This window comes from Montipora capricornis, unplaced genomic scaffold (genome assembly GCF_036669925.1).
Source record: "Montipora capricornis isolate CH-2021 unplaced genomic scaffold, ASM3666992v2 scaffold_89, whole genome shotgun sequence".
NCBI lineage: Eukaryota > Metazoa > Cnidaria > Anthozoa > Scleractinia > Acroporidae > Montipora > Montipora capricornis.
Window position 1 is genome coordinate 3,968 of NW_027180280.1, and position 11,033 is coordinate 15,000.

The 11,033-nt window shown below is 38.2% G+C and overlaps 1 protein-coding gene and 1 long non-coding RNA gene across 3 annotated transcripts in view; one reads left to right on the top strand and one right to left on the bottom strand.

Annotated features, from left to right (window-relative positions):
- Positions 1–584: 584 nt before the first annotated feature.
- LOC138036945 (uncharacterized) lies at positions 585–6,075 on the bottom strand. 2 transcript variants are annotated; one of them, XR_011130065.1, is made up of 4 exons: positions 5,772–6,075; positions 5,268–5,438; positions 4,891–4,939; positions 3,182–3,835 (listed from the first exon to the last, which is right to left on the bottom strand). It is a non-coding gene; the product is annotated as an uncharacterized lncRNA (long non-coding RNA). The 2 variants fall into 2 exon arrangements; XR_011130064.1 differs by lacking the exon at positions 5,772–6,075 and having other exon boundaries at positions 585–3,835; positions 5,268–5,689.
- A 3,554-nt stretch (positions 6,076–9,629) lies between these two features.
- LOC138036947 (uncharacterized) overlaps positions 9,630–11,033 on the top strand; it is a 13,912-nt gene continuing 12,508 nt past the window's right edge. Inside the window, exons 1-4 of the mRNA XM_068882972.1 lie at positions 9,630–9,742; positions 9,918–10,242; positions 10,328–10,372; positions 10,908–11,033. The exon at positions 10,908–11,033 is cut by the window's right edge and continues 78 nt beyond it. The gene's annotated coding sequence lies outside the window, so the exon portion shown is untranslated. The remainder of the gene's footprint in view (positions 9,743–9,917; positions 10,243–10,327; positions 10,373–10,907) is intronic.

Below are 11,033 nucleotides of genomic sequence, written 5' to 3' on the forward strand. Positions count from 1 at the left end.
TAACAACAACAACAACAACAAGTTTTATTTATACCATACATGAAAAATTAGAAGAGAACAAGAATTACTGCAACTTATGTAGGGTATAAGGCCACCTAGAAAATAAATAAAAAGCTAACCCTGCTAGGAGGCGTAGTATAATAGTCAAGTTACAATAGTAGTAGTTGTTAAATGGAGGCACAAGTAATTAAAAAGCAAAATTACAACAACAACAACAACAACAACAGCAACAACAAAATAATAATTAAAAACATAAATATAAATACAAACAACTTACAATAATTCAGGGAATAGATAAAACAAAATTGAAGAGAAGACAAAAAAAATATTAATAGGAATGGAAAATAAACTTTTTTTTAAGGAAGGTTTAAAATTGCTGAGACTTTGAAGATTCGTCAATATTATTCCAAAGAATAGCTGCCTTAACGCGAATACTAAATTTACCGTAATTTGCTCTAGCTAAAGGTAGCAAAACGTCGATCTGGAAGCAAGCCTAGTTTTAAACTTGTGCCTTGAGGATACAAGGGTAAAGCAATTAAGGAAGGCAGAAGGTAGCAGACTTGAATGAAATTTAAACATAAAGACACAGTTTAAATAATATATAACATTAAGGAACTTCATAATATTCAAATCTTTAAAAATAGGAGATGTATGCTCACGATATGTGAAAAAGTCTTAGTTCTAATTTCTTTCTTCTGTAAACCTATTATTGGGTGTAAAGTGGTTTCATACGTATTACCCCAAATAGTTGCACCCTATGTTAAGAAAGGGTAAACAAGAGAATAGTAAAGATGTTTCAGAACAGAAGGAGAGACATAATAACGCAGTTTTGCTAAGATCCCAAAGCCTCCGGAAATTTTTTTGCTTAGCTTAAAATCAAGATGGGAGTCTGGAATAATTCCATGGTATTTGATACGATCCTTCTGCTTGATAGACTCTTGGTTTACTTTTATAGAGATAGCTTTAGTCACTTTTTTTTTTCTGCACAAGATGAAAAAGAACAAAATTTGTTTTGTCAATATTTAAAGACAACTTGTTGGCACAAAGCCAATTTTGGACAGCTCATGATTAACACTAATTTCTAAGGATTCCAAAGATGAATCTGCAAGAAATAAATTTGAGGCATGTGCAAAAAGGTGAACAGAAAATAAATCAGAGCAATTATTAAAGTCATTTACGTACAAGAGGAACAGAAGGGGGCAAGAACTGAAGCGTACGGTACACCACATGTAATAGAGGTAGATGTTGATGTGGTATCACCTATTTAAACAAACTAAACCCGGTTTGTTAAATGAGAAGCAAACCAGTCGTAAACAATACCACGGACCCCATACGAATATAGTTTAGCAAACAAAATATTATGATCTACGGTGCCAAATGCTTCACTGAGATCAAGGAATATGCCACGTTAGAACTGGCCACCCTCACTTGCTCTCTGCATTTTGTCTGTAATTAGCATAAGGGTATGCTCAGTTGCCAGAAAAAAAAAATGCTGTGCTTATCTAGATATTTAATTAACCTATTATACATTAACCTCTCCAGTGTCTGATTAAAAACTGACAAGAGAGATATTGGTCTATAATTTGTTAATAACAATAAAGATGCAGTCTTATAAACAAGAATGACGCGCGAAAACCCTAATACCTAAAGAAAATGAGTGATCATATAAAATTTCCAGAGGTACAGAGAATAGTTAATAGAAGGGAATGGTTATGAAACCCGACAGCTTTCTTTGTTGTAGGTTTTTGTTTTCTTTATTGGCCTTAACCGTGCACAAAACACGAGTTGTTTACTTCGTACAGAGTAACTAACAAATAGAAACGTGCTGGTTACGTTACTCATGCATAGTGTATGAGCGCAAAACAAAAGACTGTGCACGGTCGTGGACTTTCCAACCTAAATCTTGCCATCTTTGTTTGCTCCTTTCATGTTTGCCGATCTTCCAAACTAGTCCCCTCTGTTAACTATGCATAGAGATAACAGACTTTAAAATCTTTTAGTATTCCTAAAGGTAGCCACATGCTTTACCAGATCTTAAACCAGAAATAATGTCTTGTATTTTCTGAAGAGGTGTAGGGTTAAGAAAAGATAGGAAGACGACTGAGATAAGAAGGTTGAAAAATTAATATCAACAGTCTGAATTGATCGACTTAAAGTCTTACCAACATTTGCAAAATAGTGGTTAAACCCATTGGCTATATCAGAGGCATTGGTCAGGAATTAGAGGAAGTAACAATTTTAGGGGAGGAGATATTAGTAGATAGTTTTAAGGCTACAATTTCCTTTATATCGTCCTATTTCCACTTTATTGTTATTTACTCAAATATTTGAAAAATTAGTTTATAAACAGCTTATTGGTTATATAGAAAAACAAGCAATTTTATTTCCACATCAATTCGGTTTTCGAAAGGACCATTCAACTGCCCAAGCTATATTAGAAACAAATGACAATCTTAGGAAAGCAATTGACCAGAATCTCTACACCTGTGGAGTCTTTAGACTTCTCAAAAGCGTTTGATACAGTCAATCACCAAATTTTATTAAATAAATTAGAAGCCTATGGAATAAGAGGAATTCCCCTGAAATGGTTTACAAACTACCTTACTGACAGGCAGCAATATGTTGTGTTAGGCAATGCAGAGTCTACAAAACAAACAATGATTTGTGGAATCCCACAAGGCCGTTCACTTGGTCCATTGCTATTTCTACATGTACTTTATATAAATGATTTGCCGAATTGTTCTAGTGAGCTAACATTTCGGATTTTTGCCGACGATACTAATATCTTTGCATCAGCAAAAAATCTCAACTTCCTAAATCAGTTAATGAATTCTGAACTTCGTAAAGTCAAGGAATGGTGCGACATAAACAAATTATCAATTAGGAAAAAAAAAATTTTATGATCATAAAGTCGCCGAAAAAGAGGAATGGTGTAGTTAACATCCAACTTCCAATAGATAGTGATGAACCCTACTGTTCATTACAGAGGAAAGATCATATTAAATACCAAGGTCTTTTAATTGATGATGCACTAAACTGGAAATATTAATACAGTGATTATATCAACCTTACGGCATTACTTATCCTTGCAACAACTGAAACAATTATATTATAATATCATTTATCCACACATATCATATCGTTCTAGCATGGGGAAGTACTTATAAAACACATGCACCTTCAAAATTTGCAAACAAAATAAAATGTTGTCAGGCTTCTTTTCTTCGCCACAGCTTATGGGCCCAATACCGTAAGCGCTTTACCTTTGCTGAATCTACTTGATATTCTGACAGTGGAAAATGTCTTTTGTTTCTTTGTTTTGAAACTTACTCACCAATGGCATAAGGGTGAATTACCGAATATATTTCAAGATTTTTTTTCGATATGCAAGTAGTGTTCATGTCTATAATACTAGATATGCAGTTTAAAAAAAATCTACACAAGCCACGGGCACGTACAAATATAGGCAAACAGTCCACATATTACGTAGCTCTACTGATCTATGGCAAAAAATGTCTGAGTGAAAATGTTTAAAACGTACCCTTTTCAAGATTTAAAACAAAATTAAAGCACTTTTTGTTGTTAAACCAGCACTAATCGTTTACTTATAACGTACAGCTTATAACCATCCTTGCTACTATTTTCATTGTGTTATTTCTTCAATATTTCCCTAAAGTACAGTAAAAAAATCAGCTCGATATGGCTAGGAGCTACCTCGAAAACCTACCAGTTTATTTAGCTTCTACATGTAGGCTCAAATATTTATTTAATCAATATTCTGGAAATCAGTCATCAGTGCTTCTTCATTTGATCGTGAATAATCCCTTGAATAATCCTGTTTATTCAAAAGAAAAGAGTGAATTGAGTTAATAGATAGAAAATAAGGGAGGTTTAATTTAATTTATCAGTTAGATAAATTTCAAAAGGGTATTGCAAAATTTAGGGCCTTGAAAAGATACAGAAAACTGCGTTATGTTTGTCCTGCAAAGAGGTAGGTGAAAAAAGGAAGCGTGCCATGTGTTGTAACTATGAATGCTATTATTAACAGAGAAAAAGAGTCAAATTTAGGAGGGAGATTACCAGTACGAAAAGAGTACATAAATTGACCTAGTTGTAACAAGTGAATGCAGTTCATTTTGAGAAATTTAAATTCCTCAAATATTGGATCTGTGTGAGCATCAAAACCGGACATGCTTACTATCCGTATCACCAGTTTTTTGTTCTATTGTTAAGGTCCTGAATAGGCTTTTTCAGTTCATTCACGTAGAACAAGCGTCAGTTTATTTGCGAAACAACCGTTGTCAGACTAGCCATCACAATATTCACAAGCCAAGTTTTCACGAGATTTTCACAAGTTTTCACAATTATTGCAATGCTCTTGTGAATATTTAGCGGTCGGGAATTCGGCCTTATGCGATATAAGGCGAGATTGCTTATACTGAACTGATTGCGAAAGGGACTTTAAAAGAGATGGTCAACGAGTTTGCCAAATATCAGAAAGCTCTCTGAAGAGTTACTTGGTAGCGACAAAACAACCGGTGTCAGACTATCCATTACAGTTATCACATGTCAAGTTTTCACGAGTTATTCACAAGTTTACGCAATTATTACGATATCACTTTGATCCTTGTGTAAATGATAATTCTACCAAACAGGCAAGCTTTTCTCAAAGATGGGTCAGTGGAGCGACATTTAAAATTAATTAAGTGAAGAGAACACTTGTATTCGTATTTGAAATGGCTGGCTCCTAACGAAAAGTAATGAGCGCATGAGAAGTATTGATTTCACTCCAGAAGACTTGTGTTTTACGAGACCATCATTTAGAATCGGAAAACTAATTTTAACGTATATTGTCGTGTTCTCCAAGAAAAAAATAAATAAACAGAATACCTCTGCTCCAGGGACTACAGCTTCCTTTTTACGCCATCATTTAGTTTTCCTGTATATTTAAAAATCGATATTCCAGCTTTGTAATGGTAATCTTGCTTCCATAGGTATGCAAAGTTGACTATCACGAATGATGAGAACATTGAAAATCAGGGAGTCGTCGAGGTTTCTGAAAACGTTTTATCTTCTAATCAATTTAGGAACACATAACACCCTAGAAGTCTCTCTTATGGAGTTGATTTTTTTTCCGTTGACCATACCTTCAGTGGCTAATTGGCTCAAAAAAGAGTCCAAAATTGTTTGACATTCATATAACAAAAAAGCCTTTCGGAAAACTGAACTAGCGCCGTGGGAATGAGTTCGTTTGACTCTTCGCTTACCTCAATCATTCGACCCCTTCCGAGAAATCCTGAAGACGTTGTGGGCTATCTCGTCACGTGTGCTCGTTGATCATCTCTTCTTGACTCAGTTCCTCCCATTGCAGTCGGTATCGCCGGATTTCTTCAGAAATCGATGTTGTTCAGTTCGGAGGATCTATACAGCGACAGCAACTGCAAGAGTAAACAGCTTCAATTCTGCTTATCAGATTTCGTTTCCAGGAAAAGGGGAAAAAGAGCCTTTGGATGCCCGAAACTTGATCTGTTGCTCGAATTACACTAATCTTCTTGTATAATCAGTTTATCGAGGGAACACATGTTGCCGAATTCCCAAATACGTCAGTCGAGATCCCTCTCTTTTCAATAAATTAGTGCCTCGTGACTTGCCTTGTGAATTCGAACTTATAGATCATTTTCACTGTTATGCAACAAAGAAAAATGAATTCGAAACCTTTCAGTGAAAAGACTAAGAACTTGGAATGCTGTAGGCAACAAATTTATACTCACTCATCGCACAGAACGGCCGGTCGGGTCAAGGTAAATTCCGCCCCATATCACGTAAGACCGTTTTTCAGCGCGGTCATCATTCGAATTCTCAACGAGTTATTGAAGAATGTTTTTTTTCTAATATTGGATAAGGAATTACGCAAAATCGAAACCGGAAGGAAAGACTGTCGGAAGTCAAAAAGCAGGTACAGCGCCTGTCAACCAAGATAAAGTGAAGAAATTCCCTGACCCAGCAATATTTCTAGCGACTTTTGAAGGACAAAATCCCGTCGTTAAGGCTTGAAAATGTATGAACCTTCATAGCACTTGCGTGATGCTATCCGCTTACCTTGAAAATAAAGTCAAAACAAAAATATGTCGGAAGCTCAAATTACAGCTTTTGAAATGAACAATCATTGGTAAAAATCAGAAGTAAGATCAACCGGAAAGAAATAACGACTGGCTAAACTTCAGAATACCCGGCCACGATTGCGTGACATTAAATGCATGCTCCCGCAGTCCCGAAGTCGATGAAAGTTTGAGCTGGTAATCTGTGGCTCCCGCAGTCCCGCACTCCCGCAGTGGAAAAAGGATGAATATGAAATGGGGATAAAACTACTGCTCCCGTCCCGCAGTCCCGCTCTCCTGCAGTGGAAAAAGGATGAATATGGAATGGGGATAAAACTACTGCTCCCGCAGTCCCGCAGTCCCGCACTCCCGCAGTGGAAAAAGGATGAATATGAAATGGCGATAAAACTACTGCTCCCGCACTCCCGCAGTCCCGCAGTCCCGCAGTGGAAAAAGGATGAATATGAAATGGGGATAAAACTACTGCTCCCGCAGTCCCGCACTCCCGAAGTGGAAAAAAAATGAATATGAAATGCAGATAAAACTACTGCTCCCGCGGTCCCGTACTCCCGCAGTGGAAAAAGCAAGAATATGAAATGGGGATAAAACTACTGCTCCCGCAGTCCCGCACTCCCGCAGTGGAAAAAGGATGAATATGAAATGGGGATAAAACTACTGCTCCCGCAGTCCCGCACTCCCGCAGTGGAAAAAGGATGAATATGAAATGGGGATAAAACTGCTGCTCCCAGAGTCCCGCACTCCCGCAGTGGAAAAAGGATGAATATGAAATGGGCCTGGGTAAAACTACTGCTCCTGCACTCCCGCAGTGGAAAAAGGATAAATATGAAATGGGGATAAAACTACTGCTCCCGCAGTCCCGCACTCCCGCAGTGGAAAAAGGATGAATATGAAATGGGGATAAAACTCCTGCTCCCACAGTCCCGCACTCCCGCAGTGGAAAAAGGAAGTATATGAAATGGGGATAAAACTACTGCTCCCGCACTCCCGCAGTGGAAAAAGGATGAATATGGAATGGGGATAAAACTACTTCTCCCGCAGTCTCGCACTCCCGCAGTGGAAAAAGGATGAATATGAAATGGGGATAAAACTACTGCTCCCGCAGTCCCGCACTCCCGCAGTGGAAAAAGGATGAATATGAAATGGGGGTAAAACTGCTGCTCCCGCACTCCCTCACTCCCGCAGTGGAAAAAGGATGTAAAATCAGTTTTAGCGCTCAATTTACGGTTTGGTTAACTACACTTTGTATGAGATCGTCTGACATTAAATGCATGCTCCTAAGAAGACTTTTTATGAGATCGTCTGAAGAATATAGCACTCGTTTACTGATTAAGCCTAAGCGCTTGTTTTAGTGGTTAAGTCGAAGCACTCGTTTAAAATATTAGCTTTCAATTTGCGGTTTGGTTCACTACACTTTTTATGAGATAATCTGAACATTACAGCACTCGTTTGCTGATTAAGCCTAAGCGCTTGTTTCAGTGATTAGGTCAAAGTACTCTTTTAACATTGTACCTTTCAATTTGCGATTTGGTTAACCACACTCTTTATGAGATCGGCTGAAGAATATAGCACTCGTTTACTGATTAAGCCTAAGCGCTTGTTTCAGTGATTTGATCGAAGCACTCTTTTAATTAACAGTTTAGCTTTCAATTTGCGGTTTGGTTAACTACACTTTTTATGAGATCGTCTGAAGAATATAGCACTCGCTTACTGATTAAGCCTAAGCGCTTGTTTCAGTGATTAGGTCGAAGCACTCCTTTAATTAACACTTTATCTTTCAATTTGCGATTTGCTTAACCACACTTTTTATGAGACCGTCTGAAGTATATAGCACTCGTTTACTGATTAAGCCTAAGCGATTGTTTCAGTGATTAGGTCGAAGCACTCTTTCAAAAATTTTAGCTGTCAATTTGCGGTTAGCTTAACTACACTTTTTATGAGACTGCGGGAGCAGTAGTTTTACTCGCATTTCATATTCATCATTTGTCCACTGCGGGAGTGCGGGACTGCGGGAGCAGCAGTTTTACCCCCATTTCATATTCATGCTTTTTCCACTGCGGGAGTGCGGGACTGCGGGAGCAGTAGTTTTATCCCCATTTTATATTCATCATTTTTCCACTGCAGGAGTGCGGGAGTGCGGGAGCAGTACTTTTATCCCCATTTCATATTCATCCTTTTTCCCCTGCGGGAGTGCGGGAGTGCGGGAGCGGTAGTTTTATCCCCATTTCATATTCATCCTTTTCCCACTGTGTGAGTGCGGGACTGCGGGAGCCAAGATTACCAGCTCAAACTTTTATCGACTTCGGCACTGCAGGAGCAAGCGTTCAATGTCACGCAATCGTGGCCGGGTATTTTGAAGTTGCTCCTAATGACTTTCTAAGCTTACCTTCGTACCCCTAAAATTGACTGTTATTGCACTCCAAGGCTTGAAAATGCCGTTTAAAAACGAGCGACCGCGGCTTGTGACACCTTGATTTTGTCCGCCATTTTGGATTTTTAGACCCAAAAGTACTGGATCATATCATAATAACGAGGCTTCCGACTAGGTGTCTTTCGATTTTTTGAGGTTTCTTTGGTTATGCCTGGCACTTTTCTGATTCAATATCGGTCTTCGCGCGAAATTGCCGCGAATTTCGATTTTCCTTCTTCATTTTAAATTCGACGTTCCATGGGAGAGCGTTTCAATGGATTTCTCAGTTAATCCGCTGTTATTGAACGTAATTCCACCGTCAATCGGAAGTGAGGAAAAATATCTTTCCATTCAAGTGCCAGGTGAGGCACTATGGCAATGGCGTCAGATCAAACCAACTTACCCTGAAAATTACTTCCGGGCACTGAACAAGTCATTGGAAAAACTATCCTACGAGGTTGCATCCCATGCAAGTGATAGACTTGGGAGACGAATAAAAATCGAAGTAAATTTTATAAGTGCAAAGCTGGACGGAAAAAAATCCAAAATTAGGAAAGAGTGTACGGGAAACTTTTTAAGGGTGTTTCATGTGGCAGAAAGTGAAATGGTGAAGGTCCCAGAGGACGTTATAAAATCAATGAAAGAGGAAAACGCCCTACTGCAAGATGAAATAGCTACCCTCAACAATGAGATTGAAGAGAAGGGGAAAGTCATCGTCCAACTGCTTGAGGATGGAATCAAACAAAAAACTGAAATCAAAAGGCTGGAGATGGCTACAGAGGGATTGGCCAATAAAGGCAAGCCAATAAATGAAGTCGGAAGCAGACAAAAAAGGCGACAGATGGCCACTTTCAGGTAACAAGACTTTCTTTTTTGTAGGGGAGTTTTCAGGCAGGTGTTTTAAAATGTATATTTGAGATAAATTATCTTTTGCTCCCCACAACCATAATGCCTTCTGTCATTGTTATATGTAGTACATATGTCTATACCCTCCTTCCAATTTTGGCAGAGATTTAAATATATAGCTCCTACCCAGAATGCCTGCTCACCTCCAATGTAAGGCCAATAATTAAAATGCCCCTGGCCATTACTTGCTATTTCAGAGATAAATCAGAATGTGCTTTGTGGTTTGTGGAGACATATGGGCTTCTGTCAAAGTCCCTGATTGTGCAAGAAAAAGAGACTGGACTGTCCCATGAAGTTCAGCTCTCTCCAGGTATGGCAAACTGGAAGTGATGTAATAAGAATGGTTCCAGCAATAACAAATACATTAAATATTCAGATTTATTTTTCCGAGGGTAACAATAATATAAATAAAATGTTTAAGTCATTGCAATAGGCCTAAAAAATTTCATTGTTCAATGACTGATGAGGTTCTATTACCCTGCCAGAAAATAACAGCCAAAAGCAAACACTGACACCTCCTGAAAGAGAGAGGCCAGATGACAAGAAGACCTCAAACTACACAAGACTTCCTGAGGAGGAAAAGGAAAAAGTTAAGATATTGGTGTATATTTTAGATCGATATGGAGTGTCTATCCATCATACCATGAAATAACGCAGTTGGAAGGAAACAATGCAATGGCAAGGTCCTATGTTATTGAGGAATGCCAGGCAGACCATAATGAATCAGTCAAAATTTCCAGAACACCTGGCCAGTGTCCAGGAGCAGAGATGCACTTTCCAGATTTGCTAGAGGAACAAGTCATGAAGCATGTGAGTGATCAGATTCAAATCAATCTGCTACTGAAAGGTGCAATTTGTGCTCACATCTAACACTCTGGATTCTTTTTTGTGTCAGTATGAAAAGCAAGGCAAAAAGCCAGCAAATGGTGACAAACTAGAGGTAATTGACACTGCCATCCCGAGTCTGGAAACCGTAAGAGATCAATTTACAGGTTTTTCAATGCACAATAAAATTAACTAGATAGTTAAGGCTATCAAAAAAATTAATAGTATTAGCATCAGCAGATTCTTCAGATAAAAACAACTTATCTGCATAGTTAATGTTGTGAGGACAACTTATTTCATGTAATAATTATTCCCTGATCTGTGTATAATAATAATGTACATAATGTCATGAGAGTGTGGCATACATATACCATGATAGACAGTGTGAAGAGAGCAGGATTCCACTCTCACTTGCATAAATTATTTCTGTGTTATTCTCAGATCAAGATAAGTGGTGATGGGGCAGCCATTTCGGATAGCAGTAATCTACTTGTCTGCTCCTTCGCTATCCTTGGGGATGAAAATGTTATGTCTAGTTCAGGTAGGCAGGTGGCATAGGAAAATATAGAGTAGACTCCAGAGAGTACAGGAGAGAGCACAGGAAGCTTACAGCCCTCCTTTTAATTTAATTTTTTTTTGTTTCATGGCAGATTACTACCAAACAAATATAAAGCAATTTTCTTCAAACAGGGAACCACACCATTGCCATTGTCAAAACAAAAGAGGAATATGATTCAGTGAGGGTGTCTTTACAAAATGTCATAAATGATGCCAAC